Consider the following 23,337-nt stretch of genomic DNA (forward strand, 5'->3'; position numbering starts at 1 on the left):
GCTGTTTTTGCATTCATTTGGACTTTAGACGCAGTGGTGGGGTTTGTGAGAGAGCATGGGACAACAATATAGATGACTACCCACATTTAAAGGTAATCGCTGTTGTTGATTATGATCATTCCTAATCTTTATGTGGGGGTCTTAAATTACTTAAATTACCAGTAGGCTAATTGCATGTCTCCTGTAGGGTTGGCTGCCTGAAAAGTTTGCACTTCACGTGTGTGAGTATGAGGAAGAGGTGGCCCCAGGAGGCGTCCCAAGAGACCACACTGGTTTCACGTCTACAGTACGCGCGGATGTTCGCACTGTGGAACAGGCCAAGGAGTGGGTGGAGTTGGTGAAGGAGTCATCTGAGGTAACATGGAGAGTGAACGCTACCAAACCAGCGCTGGGGCGCTCTGTCCTATTCAAGGTAAGAATTGTGTTACGTCATTTGTTAGACTACCATTTGTGCCTTTCACCCATACGCATACTGCTAGTGCTAACCCATACTGCATTCAATCAAAATGTTACACAGACGCAGTACAGGTGCCAGCATAAGGTGCATAAGGTGCATAAGGCGAAACAGAAATAAAAAAAAAACACCGGCTGCCAAGCTACCATGGTTGTTATACTAAAAGTTAGAGGAATGACCCGGTGAGTTTGCACTATACAATACTTATAATTCAATTGTTTTTATGGACATAACAGTTGGCCTAGTTTTTATTGTTGATTTTGATTTATTTTACAGGAGCACAGACCCACACATCCCTAATTTTCCAATGCACATTCGCATTGTGAATAGGCACAATCATAACCTCCATGTCTCAGCGGCCCTGCGCTATCGCGATGTTGGGCAAAAGGCCAAAGACACACTGACCGCGTTATTTGCGATTGGCCACAAGCCTCCTTCTGCTTTGTCTGTGCTAAAGCACGACCTCAAAATACAACACGGAGACGCCTACTTTTGTGCTGCAGCCAACAGAGCGATCTGCCCAGACCTGTCCTATGTGCAAAGGTAGACGTTCGTTCAGTTATAAACTACAGTATAAACTATACATTTTATGCAGTTACAATTACACCAACTAAAATTAGTGTTCTTTGCCAGATTATTCGCAGCGGAGTACAGGGTCCAATTTGGCGCCCGGAGTGGCCCGAGTATGGTGGAAGCCCTCGGTCAGCAGGTGGACGCCTACAACGCCATGTGCCAGGACGCGTGTGCTGTCATGGGAACCTCTTCTCGGGGAGCCCCATTAATTGCGCTGTGCTCTCCTCTCATGAAGAAAGTGCACCACCAGGTATTCTGGCTATCTTTTTCATGGTGTTCCATTTAAGTAACTAAGTAACACACTAACTAACACTAACTATGCCTGCCTGCCTGCCTCTGTGTCTGTCTGTCCGTCTGTGTTTGTCGGTCTGTCAGCTGAAGCACAGTGGCGAACTCTGCTTCATTGATTCCTCCGGCAACATGGATAGGGAAAATATCAGAGTTTTTTTGTTGCTGACGCACAGCCCTGCCGGAGGTCTACCATTGGGGATCTTCTTCTGCCAGTCTGAGGACGAGGAGACGATTTTTGAAGGGCTACAGCTGCTGATGAATCTGATTGGAGAGAGGGCCTTTGCTGGCAGGGGAGCATCAGGCCCACGGATCTTCATCACCGATGACTGCGCGGCAGAGAGGGGAGCCTTAGGGAGGGCATTCCCACAAGCCACTCTTCTCCTGTGCTCTTTCCATCTGCTACAAGCAGTATGGAGATGGTTGTGGAGCAAGGCGAGTCTGGTGGCGTGCAGAGACAGGCTAACTCTGTTCACTGTGGTTAAACAGATGCTCTACTCCGAGGAGACAGCAGAGGTGGACAGGCTGTACTTGGCGGCGAGAGAGCACCCTGTTGCAGTCAGGTTAGTGCTTAGACAAGTGTGCTTATGTTTAGCTGTACACAGACATTCCCACAATCACACAGCACAGCAGTCTTGCAAATTCGGTACAAGAAAGTCAGGAGGCTTGTGTTTGCATACTTCATATATGTGTCTACCTCTCCTTGCTGTCATTACATCATGTATGTGCATCTTCTGTGTTTGTTTCCTTATTTGATCAATTGCAGGTATGAAAAGTACCTGCGGTACATTGAGCGCCTCTACAGTCGCAGAGAGTGCTGGGCACTCAGCTACCGGGCCGCGCGCGGTCTCCTCACCCGGGGAAATAACACTAACAATTATTCGGAAGCAGCGATGCGGGTCCTCAAAGACGGGATCCTCCAGAGGACGAAAGCCTTCAACCCATGCCAACTCTTGGACATCCTGACCTCGAGGCTGGATGTCTACTATGAGGCCCGCATTGTGGATGTTGCCCTCGAACGCTGGATGGCGTACCAGAAGAGGAGATTCCTTCCCCAGGATAGCGACATCATTCCATCTCAGATCCAGCAGGTACTATATCAAATCGGTCACTCGGTCAAATGTCACTCGGTCATCATCGCAAAAGAATTGACCTTCACTGACGTTTAAAACACCTCGCAGAGGCGGCTCGGTATTTTAAACTCTGTGTCGGTCAATTATTTTGCGACAATGACCTCGTAGCTATGCATTATCCCTTACTTGTATGACTTATGATTTGTATAGCTTGGGGACAACAGGTACGAGGTGAAGGGCTCGGTGACGGAGCCATACATCGTGGACATGGAGGCGGAGCTGTGCTCATGCCCGGCAGGACAAACTGGGGCCCTCTGTAAACATCTGGCAGCAGTGGCCAAGTTTTACAGTGTGGATATGTCCAGCACTTTCCTCCCCACAACTCCGGAGATGAAAGCAACACTGCTCAAATTAACATCAGGAGGTAAAGCTAATACCTTTCTTTTCACAATAATAAACCATAATAGACCTTTCCTACACTGAACGCAAGTCCCGCCCCCCATTGTTACTGTTGCTTTTGTTGTGGTGGGAGTGATTACAATGCTTAGATATCGGAATCCAGCTTTGGACCATTTGAACTTGACCTCATCCTCTAGTTGTGATGGCCACACTGTCATGTCTTCTTCTTATATTCTGTATAATACTATAGGAGGAACCGTCTCCTTGGACTTCCTTCAACCCCTGAGACTTGCTCAGCCAGCATGCCAGTCATTCCAGGGTAAGTAATACCACCCTTACACACACACACACACACACACACACACACACACCTACACACACACACACACACACACACACACACACACACACACACACACACACACACACACACACACACACACACACACACACACACACACACACCATAAGATGTGACATACTGTAGTTGTTGATTATGCTGTGTCTTTGTGTCAACAGAAGCCATCGCCATCCCTGGGCCAAGCAGTACGCCGATGGACCAGCTGCAAGACACCAGCGGTCAGTTATGAACTTGTCTTTTTTTGTCTGTCACTTTCCCTCACTCACTCACACACACACACACACACACACCTTTCCCACACTTTGGACCATTTGAACTTGACCTCATCCTCTAGTTGTGATGGCCACACTGTCATGTCTTCTTCTTATATTCTGTATAATACTATAGGAGGAACCGTCTCCTTGGACTTCCTTCAACCCCTGAGACTTGCTCAGCCAGCATGCCAGTCATTCCAGGGTAAGTAATACCACCCTTGCACACACACACACACACACCATAAGATGTGACATACTGTAGTTGTTGATTATGCGGTGTCTTTGTGTCAACAGAAGCCATCCCTGGGCCAAGCAGTACGCCGATGGACCAGCTGCAAGACACCAGCGGTCAGTTATGAACTTGTCTTTTTTTGTCTGTCACTTTCTCTCACTCACTCACTCACACACACACACACCTTTCCTACACTTTGGACCATTTGAACTTGACCTCATCCTCTAGTTGTGATGGCCACACTGTCATGTCTTCTTCTTATATTCTGTATAATACTATAGGAACCGTCTCCTTGGACTTCCTTCAACCCCTGAGACTTGCTCAGCCAGCATGCCAGTCATTCCAGGGTAAGTAATACCACCCTTGCACACACACACACACACACCATAAGATGTGACATACTGTAGTTGTTGATTATGCGGTGTCTTTGTGTCAACAGAAGCCATCCCTGGGCCAAGCAGTACGCCGATGGACCAGCTGCAAGACACCAGCGGTCAGTTATGAACTTGTCTTTTTTTGTCTGTCACTTTCTCTCACTCACACACACACACACACACACACCATAAGATGTGACATACTGTAGTTGTTGATTATGCGGTGTCTTTGTGTCAACAGAAGCCATCCCTGGGCCAAGCAGTAGCAGTACGCCGATGGAACAGGATTTGGTCAAGGAGATGATGTCAGTTATGTGGCAACACAGTCGCGACCCCCTCTTCACTGCTGGACTCGCGGCCATGTCAAAACAGTTTCTGCTGCTGACGAGAAACCCTTCCGCATTGTCGTCAGCCTACCACACATTCGGCAAGTCCAGGAGCCTGTCGACGAGGGCTGGCGCATTACGCCGAGCTGCAATGCGGCAAGGCCCGATCATTGGCTGCCAGCCAACTGCAGTGGCACGCAGGAAGTTGCCAGCCGGCTCAAGGAGGCGAGTTCAAGCTGGGCGACCTGCAAAGCGACACAACCTGAGCGCGTCGGTGGCTTTGAACATTAGTGGGGCAAAAAAACATTGAAGCTCATAGTCTCCCAGTCCCTCCACTCTGCAGTAAACAGACATCACTGATATAGTGTCTGGTCAGTAACATGGGTCTAGAACCCACCTCACCCCTGCCCACTTTGACAACCTAAATCAATAGGAGGACCAGGAATGGAACTGGGAACCTCTTCCGATTACCAGACGACTGCTCTACGTCCTGAGCCACTGTCGCGCCTCAAAAGAGAGTGACTTGATCGTGGCAATAGTATGTGGCGTCATCAGAAGCAGGTACCCCTCCCCCACCGGCACTTACATTGGGTTCAATGAGGCAGAGGCCATGTTTGGAATGACCTGATAGAACTCTTTATACACCTGTCCCACGAGTGACTGTAACTGTACCCGTTCCATTCTTTGTAATAATAGCAGGACATCTTCAATTTCAAATATTTGAATACAATTACTGTAAAAGCAACTCCCCCTCCCCCCACTGACTTACATTAGGTTCAAGGAGACAAACCCTTTACATTTAGTAATTTAGCTAACGCTTTTATACAAAGCGACTTGCAAGTTCTGCAAGACTGTGTTACAGTCTTGAGGGCATAGTAGTAAAAACATAATTATTAGCATAGTGCAAGGACGATTAGTAGTAGCAAAGTGTATGATAGTAGAAGACAGTACAAAGGTTATTTTATTTTTATTTATTTTGTTTCCAGAAGACATCCTCAGACATCTTATTTATTTATAACACTGTATACTGTATCTTCCTATGCCATGTTTTATTTTTTACAACTATATGTAACAGGGTGTAATATCCCTTTCATTATAATTACACAACATTCTGTGATTTGACTCTGCCTCCTTCAGTATTCTCCCCCTTTTCTCCCCTTTGATCTGATTCCCGTGGAAAGGTGTGTACATTTATTTCCCTCTTTTTGGTGATTTTGATTTTTTTTATTTGATTTGAAGTCTTTATTTCGAACATGCAATGAATACAACAAACAATAACAAAAAAAGAAAAAAACAACTCAATCTGCATGTTCGAAAAGGAGTAGGAAGAAGTATTCACTTATTTAATCCTACTCCTTTTCCACTACTCAAATGAGTGTACTATTTTTGATCAGTATAGTCACAGAGCGTTGCGTCAGCGAGGCACACAGGATCCTGAAAGACCCCAGCCACCCGAACCACAAACTGTTTGACCTCATATGCCGTCTGGCAGATGGTACCGCGGTCTCGGGTCCACATCCAAAAGAACGCTGAACAGCTACTTCCACCGGGCAAACAGACTACTGACGAATAGACTCTGAATTATCACATGAGCATACACACAAAAGCACCTTAGAGACTTACACACCACACAAGCACACTTATTAGACACAAACACTGCTGCTATTTACACTATAGATTTAACTTTTTTATTTTGTATTTATCCACAGTTTTTTTTACCTTGTATTGTAAAGTTTGTATAGATCGTTGTATATTGTTGTCTACAAATCTACGGTTGAGGAGCTGGGAAAAACAAGCATCCCACTTTCTGAGGAATATGTTTCCTTTTCATGTATGTCTTTTATTTAATTGATGTTGTGATAAAGTTTGTATGTACGTTGTGTAATATGGTGTTCGGTCCACTTTGAAATCCTGCAGTACACAACAACTATGTCAGGCTAGTCCATGAGCTGTCAACATTGTGGAACATATGTACTGGGGCTAAAAGTAGCATGCAGTTGCCCTTTTGTTCCGAGTCCCTCTGAAGATGTGTGTAGTTCTAGTTCAGCCATCACGTTGAAGCACATTCATTCATTATGTAGTTTTAGTTGTTTGCGATTGTTATTACAGGAGATAAGAATTGAACACAATACATACAGTATAAACATATTTTTCTACATTTCTATAAGCACTACAGTACACACAATGACTGTTTCTCTATTCCTTTTTTTTATACACATCATAGTAGCACTAATGCCCAGTGATGAACACCATAAACAATCAAGAACATACATTCTTTCCACAATAAATTATAAACCATGCTAACGGGTCCAACTTTGGCACGGTTCATTTTCTTTTGGTATTTGTCTATGTTGTCTATGCAAGGTTTATACTTTACAGTACAGGTAGTACTGTACACAGTGGTTATTAGATGTTTCATGGTTTTCAACATTTCTCAACCTCCATAATGCCACTGAGCTCTGCACAGAATATTTTACCAGCTAGTAAACAATAACAACATTTGCCAGCTGGGTACAGACCCTCACGGAGTCATATCTGAAGTTATCGAGAACACACAAATATATTATTTATTAAATCTAGAATAATTAAACTTGAAGACATGGTTAAGTTTCAAACAATGTTAATTATGTTTAGGGCAAGAAATAATACACTGCCAGAAAAACGACAAAATCTTTTTCATTTAGAAAGTGAGTTTAGTAGGAGAAAATACAATTTTAAACATCAGTTTGCACGTACCACACTTAAACAGATGTGTCCTTCAGTTATTGGTGTAAAGTTATGGAATTCTCTCCATAGCGAGCTTAAGGGATGTAACAGTGTTAAATCAAAATATTAACCATTAAATAAAGGTTGTAATTCCTTCATAGTTAAAGACTGTAGAGGTTGAGTACTTCATTATCTAAACATGGTAAGTTAGTTAGAGTGTTGTGTTCAGTCAGACAGTAGACAAGTAGAGGTTGAGTACTTTATTATCTAAACATGGTTTGATTGATTGATTGAAAAGTTTATTAACAGATTGCAGAATGGGTACAGTACAGTACAGCTCAATACATACAATTGTTAAGGGGATGCAGACCAGAGAAAGACTTTCGTCTTGTTTACATCAGGGCATCGGCGTATTTAGACCACTATCACTAGGGCACGTGCCCTAGTGATGATCATCTGTGCCCCAGTGATAAATAAAAAAAAAAAAAAAAAATGTTTTTTTTTTTTTTTTTTTTTTTTAACAAATGTTTTTTATTTTCCCTTTTTTAACATGATCAAATGATCATTTAACATGATCAAATAATTATTATAATATTTTTTACTTCGCTTTGAAATATTATAGTGAAATATTTTGCACTGCATTTATCTTGTTGAAATCCTCCAACAGGCTCTTTTTTGTAAGTTGACTGGTTTGCACACCAATAATACAGTGCAATAATAGAATAGTAGAATAGATAGTAAAATTATGCAATAGAATGGCCAGAGTAAAATAGTGCTACAGTACAATCAACAGCGGGGTGTATTAGAAGGCTATGGTGAAGAGGTACGTTTTTAGCTTATTTCTGAAAATATTAAGAGATCTAGCTTCCCTAATGTCCATAGGTAGTGTGTTCCATAACTTTGGTGCATAGTTAGCAAAGGCTGCATCCCTGATTTTCTTTAGACTGTGGCTTGGAACCTTCAATAGACCAGTAGTAGATGATCACAATGTTTATACTTTGTATATAAGGAGGAGGACCTTGAAATCAATTCTAAATGTTACCAGAAGCCAGTGTAGGTTACTTACTTGTAACTTCGGGTTTGATCCAAGGAGTAAGTTGCCCCATATTGCTCTGTAACATTTCTCTTTTTGTTATAGGACCGACTAGTAGGATTTCAGTTTTGCCCTCATTTAATTTTAGGAAGTTGTTCGTCATCCATTTGTTTATTGCTAAGAGACAGGCGGAAATGGAGTTTATAGCTGTGTGATCATTTGGTTCAGCGGAGATGTACAATTGTGTGTCATCTGCGTAACTATGGAAACATACATTGTGCTTTCTAATGATGTCTCCTCAATGTTCAATGTTCAATGCAATGTTCAATGCAAGTAAAGCACTTTAAACTTTAAGTATGACTAAATGCTTTATTGACTATATATATAGTAACTGTTCCAAAATGCATAGATTTCTATGTATTTTAGGGGTTTGTGTGGCTAGCTCTTTTTAATATAAATGTCAAGATTGTTTTATTTATTTCATAGATTTCTATGCATTTCAGGAGTTTGGGGGGCTGGCTCCCCAAAATAATTAAATAACATAACCCTAACCTAACCCTAAAACCGAAATAAAGTAAAAAAAAAATAGTTACAAAATCCACCCATTTTCGCCCACAAACCGGCCAAATTTTTGGTGCCCTTCTGTGCCCTACTGAAGTGCTGGGTCTAGATACGCCCCTGCATCAGGGTCCCCCATTTTCAATTCATCATAACATATATGACATACATGACATACAGATAGACAGTACTGCTACGCCTATACATTTGCAAATACAGTACTGTTTGTGATACAAGTGTCCAGAAAAAGGAGTGTATATACATTTGGCGTAGAAACTGTACATTGGTGAGTTAGAGTGTTGCGTTCATTCATAGTTAAAGACAGCCGAGGTTGAGTAGTTTCTTCTGATATTCCATAGTAAAGTACACGTTAACGTTACAATGTGTTGTGTTCACAACACTGTTTAGTTAAAGACAGCCGAGGTTGAGTAGTTTCTTCTGATATTCCATAGTAAAGTACACGTTAACGTTACAATGTGTTGTGTTCACAACAGCGTTTAGTCCGACGACGCGTCGCGATAATATACTATATTCGCGAAGTACACGTTAGCGTTACAATCGTCGCGATAATATACTATATTCCATAGTAAATTACACGTTAACGTGTTGCGTTGTGTTCACTCATAGTTAAAGACAGTTGTGTTCACTCATAGTTAAAGACAGCCGAGGTTTCAAGTGATGCAATGTACGCGGAAATGCCATATCATTTGTCTAAGCGGGGCAATAGTACCCAGCTGCAGCTCCGGAGACCAGCGCTTACAAGCCCCGCACATACAAGCACCGCACATAGCAACCCCTCGCTTCCATTGGCTGATTTTGGTGACGTGATTTGGGTCCCACCCAATGGCTGAAGTTCTGCAGACGCCTCTCTGATTGGTTGGGCTCCATTTCTGCAGCCCCCTCTTTGATTGGTTGAGCGAAGCCCCTCTCTGATTGGTTTAGCTCGCCATGCGGTAAAATGCGGATGTTAATGTTATCATCTCAAGAAGATACAAATAAATATACTACCAGATTCGCGTTTATAACGTTATTTCGCGTGACTTCGCGGTTTATTCATAACGTTATGCACATTTCACAACACAGCCAGCTGTCAGAAACTGTACATTGTAACGTTATATGTTTATTCACGTAACGTTATTTCACGTGACGCGTTCAACTTGTTTACACTCCCCACTTACTGAAACTGTACCATGACGCACTCCCCACTTAACCCAGTTAATGCCTTAACTAGACAGTTAACAATATAACATTTAGATTAATTAACCCAGTTAATGCCTTAACTAGACAGTTAACAATATAACATTTAGATTAACACAGTTAATGCCTAACTAGACAGTTAACAATATAACATTTAGATAGAGAGGCTGGTGGTCAAGTCAAGAGTTTTATTTGTCACAAGTTGTTTATTTGCATACACGTTTATGGGACAGTTTTCTACACCTGACTGAACGGTCTGGGGACAAATGATTAAGGTGGGGTTACAATGATATCAAGGATGAATATGAAAAAGGGGATCTGATCTGATGGTACTTGTACTTTATAATGTGTTATATATGTATGTACATGGATTTTATGTCCGGATGGTATATCTATGGAATGGTCACTGTCTCTATCACACTCTCATATGTGCATGTTTAGCCGCATACAAGTATCTAGGATACACATATTCGTATGTGTACATAATAGGTTTACACACACTCATATGCACAAGGCTAAGTTATACATGTCAGGGGCACACATACATGCACATACTCACTTATAGGAAATAGGCATACACACACCTACATATACACATAGTTGAGGTATAGGCTCTCACTGACACATATGGGGGATATACATGTACATAGGAGACACACACATACGTAGCTGAGACGCACATATATATGCACACCTGAGATATACACTCACATAGGGGGCGGAGGCACACATGGATACGAGACACACACAAGAGATAGGAGTACAGTCGCATACCTGGAAGATGCACACACACACACATGTGAGGCATGTACACATGCTTACGTACACAGCCCTCACCCAACCCACCCAACCCCACCCCACCAACCTCCTCCAATGTACAGTTTCTACGCCAAATGTATATACACTCCTTTTCTGGACACTTTTGTATCACAAACAGTACTGTATTTGCAAATCTGATATGTCATAAATGTATAGATGTAGCAGTACTGTCTATCTGTATGTCATGTATGTCATATATGTTATGATGAATTGAAAATGGGGGACCCTGATGTAAACAAGATGAAAGTCTTTCTCTGGTCTGCATCCCCTTAACAATTGTATGTATTGAGATGTACTGTACTGTACCCATTCTGCAATCTGTTAATAAACTTTTCAATCAATCAATCAATCAATTCAATCAATCAATCAATACACGTACCCACATACATATGTTGGAGACACACATGCATGCATGCTATCATGCACACCTACATGTGTCTGGGACGCTTTCTCTCACATGAAATATGGAGAAGGGTGGCATCCCGATAGAGGATGCAGCACATACCTGCTCGCAGGTAGATCGGTCTACATGCAAAGTATATATATCAGGGATGTATACGCACAATGTATAGTATAGTATTTTTCTTTTTTTCGTAAGTCTTTTTTATTTTCCATGTCAGTTGTACCCATTCTGCAATCTGTTAATAAACTTTTCAATCAATCAATCAATCAATTCAATCAATCAATCAATCAATACACGTACCCACATACATATGTTGGAGACACACATGCATGCATGCTATCATGCACACCTACATGTGTCTGGGACGCTTACCGAACACTGTGACCTCATTTTCTTCTTCTAAATTCATGCTATATTATGTTATTATGTTATTTGATACTATCTTGTCTAGCACAGTCTCTGGAGCGTAACAGTAAGAAGCATTTTGTATGAAAGTATTCTGTACTTCTGTATGACAACTATTAAAGAACTTGAACTTGAACTTGAGTTGTTAATGTATTTGTATGAGTCCTTTACATGTTTTGTATGTTCTTACAAAAAAGAAAAAGGCAAATCTTGGAAGTTGCATATGGTGATGTGGAAAGAGATGTTTTGAATATTGGAGAGATTTGTGCAAAAAATATCAAAAAAAAAAAAAAAAATTAAATGCGGGTGGTCGTGCCCGCAAAGATGTGCATAATACAATAGTAATAACATATAATAGAATCCAATAGAACGACATTGTGCAATAAAACAAGTAAACAGAGTAGGGCATATCGGTATATGTACATAAGTTATTTACAGAGCATGGTAGGACATGCTAGGTCCTGTGGTAGTGCAATATTAGCTACGGATGAGGCACTGGGTCTTTATGTACATGCTATATTGGTGGTCAATGTCACTTCGGATTGCTACGACACATCTCTACTGCTTGTGACAGGCTGTGGTGCGTTCCAGACTTTACTCCTGTTGGGAAACTATAGCGATGGTCTGTGCTCACCACACTTTTCTTCGGCCTCCCCGCAGCGAGCCGTCGTCGACCCCCGAGCTTCATTTTACGACGGGCAACAGAGGTGGGTTGAGCCGCTATACTTGGCCCAGCACGGTTAGCGACTCGCCTGAGTGCGTGTGCACGTTTTGATGCATGGCTGATACCAGAGCGGCCGAAGGTGTGTAGCGCTGACAGCAGCTTGGAGGGATTCCCCTTCAGCTGATTGAAGGTCTTTATCATGGCTTTATCATCACCACCCTCTGTAGAGCCTCTTGCTCTGCCTTTGTGCAGCTGGATAACCACACAGACTTCACACAGACTGTCTGTACAATACTGCTGTAGGCCTATAATACTTATGTAAATAAGTAAGGCAATTGAAATATATCTGCAGTACAGCTCAATACACACAATTGTTAAGGGGATGCAGACCAGAGAAAGACTTCCGTCTTGTTTACATCAGGGTCCCCCATTTTCAATTCATCATAAATGTACAGTTCCCTCCCCCTTGTATATATTTACTGTATGTCACAAATGTAACAGTACTGCATGGTCTGCATCCCCTTAACAATTGTGTGTATTGAGCTGTACTGCATTCTGCAATCTGTTAATAAAGTTTTCAATCAATCAATCAATCAATCAATCAATCAATCAATCAATCAATCAATCGGTCACTGTACCCATTCTGCAATCTGTTAATAAACTTTTCAATCAATCAATCAATCAATTCAATCAATCAATCAATCAATACACGTACCCACATACATATGTTGGAGACACACATGCATGCATGCTATCATGCACACCTACATGTGTCTGGGACGCTTACCGAACACTGTGACCTCATTTTCTTCTTCTAAATTCATGCTATATTATGTTATTATGTTATTTGATACTATCTTGTCTAGCACAGTCTCTGGAGCGTAACAGTAAGAAGCATTTTGTATGAAAGTATTCTGTACTTCTGTATGACAACTATTAAAGAACTTGAACTTGAACTTGAGTTGTTAATGTATTTGTATGAGTCCTTTACATGTTTTGTATGTTCTTACAAAAAAGAAAAAGGCAAATCTTGGAAGTTGCATATGGTGATGTGGAAAGAGATGTTTTGAATATTGGAGAGATTTGTGCAAAAAATATCAAAAAAAAAAAAAAAAATTAAATGCGGGTGGTCGTGCCCGCAAAGATGTGCATAATACAATAGTAATAACATATAATAGAATCCAATAGAACGACATTGTGCAATAAAACAAGTAAACAGAGTAGGGCATATCGGTATATGTACATAAGTTATTTACAGAGCATGGTAGGACATGCTAGGTCCTGTGGTAGTGCAATATTAGCTACGGATGAGGCACTGGGTCTTTATGTACATGCTATATTGGTGGTCAATGTCACTTCGGATTGCTACGACACATCTCTACTGCTTGTGACAGGCTGTGGTGCGTTCCAGACTTTACTCCTGTTGGGAAACTATAGCGATGGTCTGTGCTCACCACACTTTTCTTCGGCCTCCCCGCAGCGAGCCGTCGTCGACCCCCGAGCTTCATTTTACGACGGGCAACAGAGGTGGGTTGAGCCGCTATACTTGGCCCAGCACGGTTAGCGACTCGCCTGAGTGCGTGTGCACGTTTTGATGCATGGCTGATACCAGAGCGGCCGAAGGTGTGTAGCGCTGACAGCAGCTTGGAGGGATTCCCCTTCAGCTGATTGAAGGTCTTTATCATGGCTTTATCATCACCACCCTCTGTAGAGCCTCTTGCTCTGCCTTTGTGCAGCTGGATAACCACACAGACTTCACACAGACTGTCTGTACAATACTGCTGTAGGCCTATAATACTTATGTAAATAAGTAAGGCAATTGAAATATATCTGCAGTACAGCTCAATACACACAATTGTTAAGGGGATGCAGACCAGAGAAAGACTTCCGTCTTGTTTACATCAGGGTCCCCCATTTTCAATTCATCATAAATGTACAGTTCCCTCCCCCTTGTATATATTTACTGTATGTCACAAATGTAACAGTACTGCATGGTCTGCATCCCCTTAACAATTGTGTGTATTGAGCTGTACTGCATTCTGCAATCTGTTAATAAAGTTTTCCATCAATCAATCAATCAATCAATCAATCAATCAATCAATCGGTCACTGTACCCATTCTGCAATCTGTTAATAAAGTTTTCAATCAATCAATCAATCAATCAATCAATCGGTCAGGTCACGTGTACCCATTCTACAATCTGTTAATAAAGTTTTCAATCAATCAATCAGGGCCTGTGGTCACGTGTACCCATTCGGCAATCTGTTAATAAAGTTTTCAATCAATCAATCAATCTGTTAATAAAGTTTTCAATCAATCAATCAATGAATCAATGAATCAATCAATCAATCAATCAATCCCGCAGTGCAACGTGACCCAAATCATACGGCAATCTGTTAATAAAGTTTTCAATCAATCAATCAATCAATCCCGCAGTGCAACGTGCAACGTGACCCAAAATCACGTGACCAAAATCAGCCAATGGAAGCGAGGGGTTGCTATGTGCGGGCTTGTATGTGCGGGGCTTGTAAGCGCTGGTCTCCGGGCTGCAGCTGGAAGCATCTCAAGCGGGGCCTGAAAAGAAAGGCGCTTTACCGCACTGGCGTGCGGTGACGAATGCGGAAGCATTTTTGCACTGCTTGCTTGGCATAAAGCTACACGCCGCCTGCGCAGTAGAATCAAGAAGCGACGGGGGCGGGGCCCCTCCAAAGCCCAGACCCCCGACGCTGAAAGATCGAGCCGCGCAGGTGAAAAGATGCGACGGCTGTTACCTCGAGTATCGGAGGGGACTCGTGCTATGTATGACTTAGTCCACATTGCAGCCGGCTTGTGGGAGGCAAGAAACAACGTTCGAAGACAGGGGAGGGTTGAATTGGACGATATGAAAAATTGGGATTGGAGAAAAATAGAAAATGGGAGAAAAAAGTGGATAAAAAAAAAGAAATACAGGATACTTTTGTATGAAATGCTTCTTTCTGTTTTGCTCCTGAGAGTGTGCTAGGTAAAAACTATAAAAAGTACACATTGATATCTATAACTAAAATAGCTGGATCGGGTATCGGTAAAAAAATATATATATATCGCAATTATTATATATTTTTTAAGGCTGTCAAAGTTAACGCGGTATTAACGCGTTATCGCCCGATTCTATTAACGCCACCATTTTTTGTAACTCACGATTGTAACAAAAAAATAATAATAATAATAATAATAATAATTTTTTCTTTTTTCTTTTGTATAGACTTCACTCAGGTGTATTATTGATGCTCTCATTGATACTATGTTTGTTTCTGAAGTGTGTGCGTGTGTGTGTGCGTGTGTGTGTGTGTGTGTGTGAGATATATATATAGAGAGAGGGGGGTGAGAGAGATGAGGAAGGGGCAAGAGAGAAAGAGAGCTGGGAGAGTGTGTGTGTGAGAGAGAGAGAGAGAGGGGGGGGGTGAGAGAGATGAGGAAGGGGCAAGAAAGAAAGAGACCTAGGAGAGTGTGTGTGTGAGAGAGAGAGGGGGGGTGTGTGATTACTCAGCCCTTGTTCTCAGCCCAAGCATTTGTTGACTCTCATGTTGATAAGAGTATTAAAACTTGGAACTTGAAAAAGATCTGTTTAAGGTAAAAAAAAAAAAAGAGATTAATTTGCGATTAATCGCGAGTTAACTATGTACAATCATGCGATTGATCGACTTAAATATTTTAATCGATTGACAGCACTTTTTATATAATATAATAAGAAATAAAATAAGAAAAAACAATTCAGTACATTTATTTCTATGTGTTAATTTGTTACATATAGTTTCACTAAGTTAGGAAAGTAATCTTTTAAAGGAAAACTCCAACATTTTGGGAAATTAGCTTATTTAACATCTTCCCTGGAGTTAGACAAGAAGATACATACCTTTTTTGTCTCTGTGCATGCATTAGGCTTAGGGAACAGCCGCTTCGTTAGTGTAGCTTAGCTTCATCACTGGAAGTGGGGGGGGGCAATAGCCTGACGTTCCCTACAGAGTCCTACAGTCACCAAATACACTCCAAATACAACTCCAAAACGTTCCTGTAAACATGTTGTGACGTGTGTATTTACCACGTGGAGAAATAAAAAATTATTGAATTAGACAATTACGTTTTATAAGCAAATATACTCGGAACTATTTTTTGCCTAACCACTCCTCTGGGCGCAGTGATTTCAGTGCTACCTGCTAACGTCGAGCAAGCCTGATGTTGCCTTGCACAAAATAATGATCCCAGTCTCTTCCACACAGTGAGGCATACCGTTTATTAATTGAACAATGGGTATTTACATTTACATTTAGTAATTTAGCTGACTCTTTTATCCAAAGCGACTTACAAGTTCTGTACGACAAGTCATCAGGAAGGGCACAACTCTATCAGCTGAGTAACAATGTTCCTCAAAGTGTTGAGTGCTATAGGTTAGTATATTAGGACAAGTGCATGACAGTAAGGTTAGTTAGGGTTAGATTTTTTTAATTTCAGATAATGGTATGGGTATTGGATCGGTACTTGGTATCGGCCGATACCCAAAGCCAGGTATCGGTATCGGTATCGGGACTGAAAAAGTCGGATCGGTGCATCCCTACTGGCAACCCCTCTTATTTGTGTTATATCTGGTCCTGCACGTACAGTATGCTGTGTTTATAATGTACATGTTATTAGTGTGTATTTACCCCCAGATAAATTTCTTGTGGATATGAATGTACTTATAGCTAATAAAGGAGATTCACATCCAATAGTTGGTCAATGAGCCGGCAAATTGTTTATGTAATGCACTTAGAAAAGAAATTATTCTGGCTCAGGAGGTTGAGCAGTCGTCTGGTAATCCGGAGGTTCCCGGTTCGATTCCTGCTCCTCCCGAGCAGCATGTCGAAGTGTCCTTGAGCAAGACACTTAACCCCTAACTGCTTCCGATGAGCATGGTTGGCACCTTGCATGGTTCCCTCTGCCATCGGTGTGTGAATGGGTAAAATGTGAGGAACAAATTGTAAAGCACTTTGTATAAAAGCTGTTATATAAATGCAGCCCAGTCCATTCTGATAGTGACATGCTTAGGATTATGCATGTTCTTTTCTCTTGATTGGAGTAGGATGTTCATGAAATGGTATAGAGTATAAAGTGCATACATATGTGTCAGTGGCGGTCGCTGCCGCTGGTGCCTTGTGGGTCGCAGTTCACGTTAATAGGTCGAGTTGAAAATGTAATGCTCTGAGATGCTCTGGAGCAATCTCTCTCTGTCTCTCGGATCAATCAAATCAAATAATTAATACATGTATGTTGTCATTTTAAACAACTCACCATTCATTCATTATGCATCAGCAGCAGCTAAATTAATGTTATAGTTCACAACACAGCAGCGCGTTTTGAATCGCTAGCCTATTAATTATCGTCTCAGCAAGCACAGTCAATACTTTTTTCCGTAGCCGCATTTCGCGGAGACAGCTGTGTATAGCGAGAGAGAGATCGAGAGAGAGAGAGAGAGAGAGAGAGAGAGAGAGAGAGAGAGAGAGAGACTCACTGTTTAGTTGAAACGTCCAGGGCAGGAGAGCTTGATAAACGTGTATAATCCACTGTTGATGTATTCCAGACCACTGTCCACTGTCTCCAGACTGCATCCGCCATATAGCTTGTTAGCCAAGTGTTAGCTTGTTAGCACAACACAAGTACATTCCTTTGTCCATTTCCGCTCGAACAGACTGCAAACTACCTGGCGTTCTATGCTCTAACACAAACTCTAACCTTAACCAACTTTGAAAGAGTGCCTAAGCTTAACAGTCTAAAGAACTTGCAGTCACGGCACGCTCTAAGACAAACAGCTGCCTGCATCATTCTCACAACAACACAACTATCTCCACCAACGGACCAACCTAGGAATAACCTAGAATTGGAACATTAGAAATTGGATTCGGCCAATCAGAGATCGTCTCTGTGAAATTCTGCTACGGAAAAAAATACTGGCGTCGGCCAATCAGCCAATCTCCGCGAAATGCGGCTACAGAAATTCTTGACGCTACTGGCTAGACCGCTTCAAATCGCGCCCGGATTCCAACATAATAGTCATATTTCAACGCACAACGCATTATGCACTGATTGGCTGTGACGGATACAGCGATCAAACTGTGACGCGCACTCAGAGCGCTATCGCGTCTAGCCCGGGCCGAGAAATACGAAAAAATTTAAAAAATAATAAAAACGTGATGTCACTTCCTGCTCAGAAAACAAGTGTTTTTTATTTGAGATAATAACGTTATATTGTGCATTGGAAATACAAACATACTTAAAATGAGTAAATATTATTCATTTTAAACATGTTTATATTATTTATAGGGCTATAAAACAAAAAACTAAAAAGTTTTATTGTCTTCTTCTCTGATTTAACAGCAGGTGGGTCGGCGCCCGTGCGCCCCTAGTGGCAGAGCCGCCACTGATATGTGTTCACAAGCCAGCAATGTAATTAGTTTATCGGAAAATACTGTTATGTTTCAGAGGGACAAAATGTTGCAACGCGTTTGACATCACAGACTCATACATGCAATAATCATAATTACAGAGAATTACAGAGGTTAATTAAAAATGTTTGACGAATTTCTTTGCGTGAAGAGGAAAATAACCATTCTCAATTAGCCTGAATTCATGTACTTGTACCAGGGATGAGCGGTCTCTGTACCCTTGACCCTGAGGACGCTGGCAAAGTGAAACAGAGGAGGTCACCCAAACTGAGGAGAGTCCGGCGGAAGAAAATTACAGCAATTTACCAGAGTGACAAGCCTGGCCTGGAGCAACGCAGCCATATCACTCATGTTCGTTTGCTTGTGTTTGTGTCAGTGTGTGTATATGTGTGTGTGTGTGTGTGTGTGTGTGTGTGTGTGTGTGTGTGTGTGTGTGTGTGTGTGTGTGTGTGTGTGTGTGTGTGTGTGTGTGTGTGTGTGTGTGTGTGTGTGTGTGTGTGTGTGTGTGTGTGCGTGTGGGTCTATGTACGTTTGTGTGTGTTGTGTATGTGTCTATAATTGTGGAAGCATTACAAAATTACTGTTGGTTGATATCCAATTTGCAAAACTCTCCCTCCCCTCTCTGTGTATTTCCATTTCACCAACCATTATAAAAAATGTTCAGTAGCCAAACGTTGTACTGTCTGTAATAGGCCACTGCCACTCTGTAGTGTGTGTGTGTCAGTCTGTGTGTAAGTCTGCTATAGGCTACTCTTTTTGACATTGATTATTGATTAACAATCCTAATGCAATAGGTCCTGCAGCCTGTGACTATTTTATTCAAAACGAAGATGCTGATTTAAATCAATTTTTATACAGTATACATTATGTTTTTGGTCTTATTATATTATAATTATATATATGGCGCCACGTGGTGTAGTGGTTAACACTGTCACCTCACAGCAAGAAGGTTCTGGGTTAGTTTCCCACTTGGGGACCAGGTTGCCAGGTACCCAGGTGGGGGTATCTCCCGGGAGTTTGCATGTTCTCCCTGTGCTTGCAAGGGTTTCCCCTCCAGAAAGAGAAACTGAATGGAAAAACATGCAGAACAGTTCGGTAATGCTGTCGCGTCCCTGATGAAGACGGACAGCAGCACTTTGGATTTCATTGGCGACCCACAAACAAATGCATGTTTGTTTGTGGGTCTGTGTTTGTGTGTTGCTGCATGCGGCACGGTGGTGTAGTGGTTAACACTGTCGCCTCACAGCAAGAAGGTCCAGGGTTCGATTCCCGCTTGGGGACCAGGTTTCCATGATGCCAGGTACCCAGGTGGGGTATCTCCCTGGCCTTTCTGTGTGGAGTTTCCATGTTCTCCCCGAGCTCGCAAGGGTTTCCCCCCCGATAAGATAAACCCAATGGAAAAACATGCACAACAACAGGTCGCTAACGCTGTGGTGTCCTTGACGAAGACGGACAGGAGCACTTGGATTGGTCCATTATTATTATTATTATTATTATTATTATTATTATTATTATTATTATTATTATTATTATTATTATTATTATTATTATTATTATTATTATTATTATTATTATTATTATTATTATTATTATTATTATTATTATTTGCAATGTTTGTGTCCTATGAATAAAGTCCAGTTTTTTATTTAATATAACATTTTAAATTATTATATTTTTTATAAATATTATAAACCGGAAGAAATTGGTAATTTTGTTTGTTTTTTTGCAACAATTATTGGTAATTTTGTTTGTTTTTTGCAACAATTATTGTACAATACAAGATGGGAGAAGTCACATTAAATCCAGCAACTGTATTTTCTTTAACCTAATATTAATTGAAAATGCAATTGTTGTGCCTTCAAAGCATCACATTGATTTAATATTGGCATATAATTAATTTTTAATATATATTTCTACCTCCTCATACTGTACTTGTCATCTTTTTAACTAAACACAGTTTTATGAACTGACTGAAGTTGAACCCTCCCCTTTAGCACATTGGGTGCCACGCCCCTTCCGGGAAGTGCATAGGCCTTGCCGCCCATTAACCCCATGTAAGCGCTCACCTTATTTGTAGAGCTAAACCTATATTTTATATTATAGCTATGGATCTAATAACGCCGTCGATTGTCAGTGGGTTTCTTCAGGTCAACATGCAAAAAACTGATAATTTTTTCATATATACATTTCCGTTTTATGGTGAATATGTGTATAATTTGAGTGATTCTGAGTAATCCCAGAAAAAGACAGCGTTTTTGTGTAATTCAATAAACACGTTTCCATTCCTCGCTTGGATCAACAATCAATCTGAAATCAACGCTAGATTATCGGTATTATCTTTCATCATGCACGCATGAAAGGGGGGTTGGAGCGGGGCGCACCTCCGTGCCGTGATGTGACCAACGGGACACAGCACACACACATAACACACCGACACGCTTCGATCGCGGGCAAAAGAATATCGGATCAACGCAAGATTGGTAATATATAATCCTTACCTTGTATCTGATGTACTGCAAAAAGAATAATCCAATTATCTGATCGCCATTCCAAATACTGGTTGCGGTAGTCTGTCCCACATTATCCAGCATTGCACATGAACGGGCAGGCGGATGAACTCGACAAGGCAACTGTGGTGACCGTTTGTTTTGCCGGAGTGTTCAGACCCCGCCCCCACGCCGCAGCTCGGCCGAGAAAACAAACTACATCGTTTCAAATTGAGTGCAATACCGGCCGCAAGGCGTTAGGCGGCGGTATTGACCGTCTGCGATCTCAGACACATTCAGTACAGCATGCACAAGGTGCCACGATGGATTATGAATGGCAATGGTGAATAAAAGGAAAACCGAGACAAAAACGTAGATCTACGTTTCCGGCACTCAACCGCTGGGCCACAGAAACATAGATTTACGTGAACGCAACCAATGTGTTAACTGGGGGACATTGAACAATCAGAAAATCATATTTTTCTTTTTACAACAGTATTACATAACAGTAATAGTATACATTTACTTTTTTTTTGTAATTGTAACCAACAAAACAGGACCAAATAAGGTTATAGGTTTGAAATAGCAGACTTGAAGATAGTCTAGGATTCCAGTTGATCTCAACAGATCAGCTCAACAGGTGGCCTGCTGTATAGGCCCATTGGAATCACATTCCTTGTGTGAGCTAGAGTAAAATGGTTGTGTAAATAGAATGCTTAAAAGACAAGAAGTCACACTAGCCCCTAGTGTGGTGTCTGTGTCCTGAGTGTTCATGCATGTGCATGCCCCTCCATCTCTGTGTGTGTGTGTGAGTGCACGCAAGTTGGCTGTGAGAACAAGCCCTAGAAGCTCTGCAGAACAGAAGGCCGGTTTCGTCTGACGAGCGACATAGACAGACGATGATGTATTGTTCTTGCGAACACAGTGCTGCTCTGGCTGTGGGATCCATCACAGAGGCAGAACAGCGAGGCATCTGTGTCGCCCCCCCCCCCCCCCAACAGTGTCTAAACATGGTCTTGGTATTCGTGAAAGGAAAGAGCTTTCTAACAGAGCTCGCCTGGAAGACCCGGCAAATCTGCTGCATTGGACCCTCTGCTCTGGCACATTAGACCATTGAAAACAACAACCAATATAAAACAAACACATAACCAAGGTTGATATGGGGTTTGAGTAGACTGAATGCGCCATGTGTTGAAGACAGGAGGAGAACGATGCATCCAATTCACGATGGGGGTTTATGACAAGCTGTTGCACATTATGGTTACGGCCACGTTAGCTTTTTCTCCCATCTTCCATTGATGACATGGGGTTAAAATAAGGGGCATTAAAAAAAATCTGTACGTTTTTTAGAAGGTTGGCAATTTAGCAGGATGGGATGGCAAAAGTAGGGATGTCCTGATCAGGTTTTTTTGCCCAGAGTCCCGAGATTATATCTGCATTTTCCTAGATAATACAGCTGCACAGTGCACACCTCAAGTATATTAAAGTTAGTAAAACCATTTCAATGTAGGTAAGATATGCTTGGTAATTGAATAGCTCTAAAATAAATGCCTACATCACAGCTTTCCCTTAAAGGATAACTCCACTTTTTTTTTTAAATTAGCTTATTTAACACCTTCCCTGGAGTTAGACAAGAAGATGCATACCTTTTTTGTCTCTGTGCGTGCATTTTAGCTTTGGGAATAGACGCTCCGTTAGCATAGCTTAGCTTCATCACTGGAAGTGGGGGAGGACAGTAGCCTTACAGTGCCTTACAGTGTATTGCAAGGTCTGACATTGACCAAACTTGATATGCATGACCTTGGTGGGCTCTAGGTCAACTCCTGAAAAGGGGGTCAATGTCAGACCTTGCAATCAAAAGTTAGGGGCGCACTGAAATTATGGCAAGGGTTATTAGCCCCCTAACTTTTGATTGCAAAGTCTGACATTGACCCCCTTTTCAGGAGTTGACCTAGAGCCCACCAAGGTCATGCATATCAAGTTTGGTCAATGTCAGACCTTGCAATACACTGTAAGGCACTGTAAGGCTACTGTCCTCCCCCACTTCCAGTGATGAAGCTAAGCTATGCTAACGGAGCGTCTATTCCCAAAGCTAAAATGCACGCACAGAGACAAAAAAGGTATGCATCTTCTTGTCTAACTCCAGGGAAGATGTTAAATAAGCTAATTTAAAAAAAAAGTGGAGTTATCCTTTAATGGTTTCCATTTATTTTTTAACAAAATAATTTCAGTGGAGAATTTTTTATTAGAAGATACAAGGTGGGTGCGGCCGGGTAG

The sequence above is a fragment of the Notolepis coatsorum genome (assembly GCF_963971535.1).
Source record: "Notolepis coatsorum genome assembly, chromosome: 5".
Classification (NCBI taxonomy): domain Eukaryota; kingdom Metazoa; phylum Chordata; class Actinopteri; order Aulopiformes; family Paralepididae; genus Notolepis; species Notolepis coatsorum.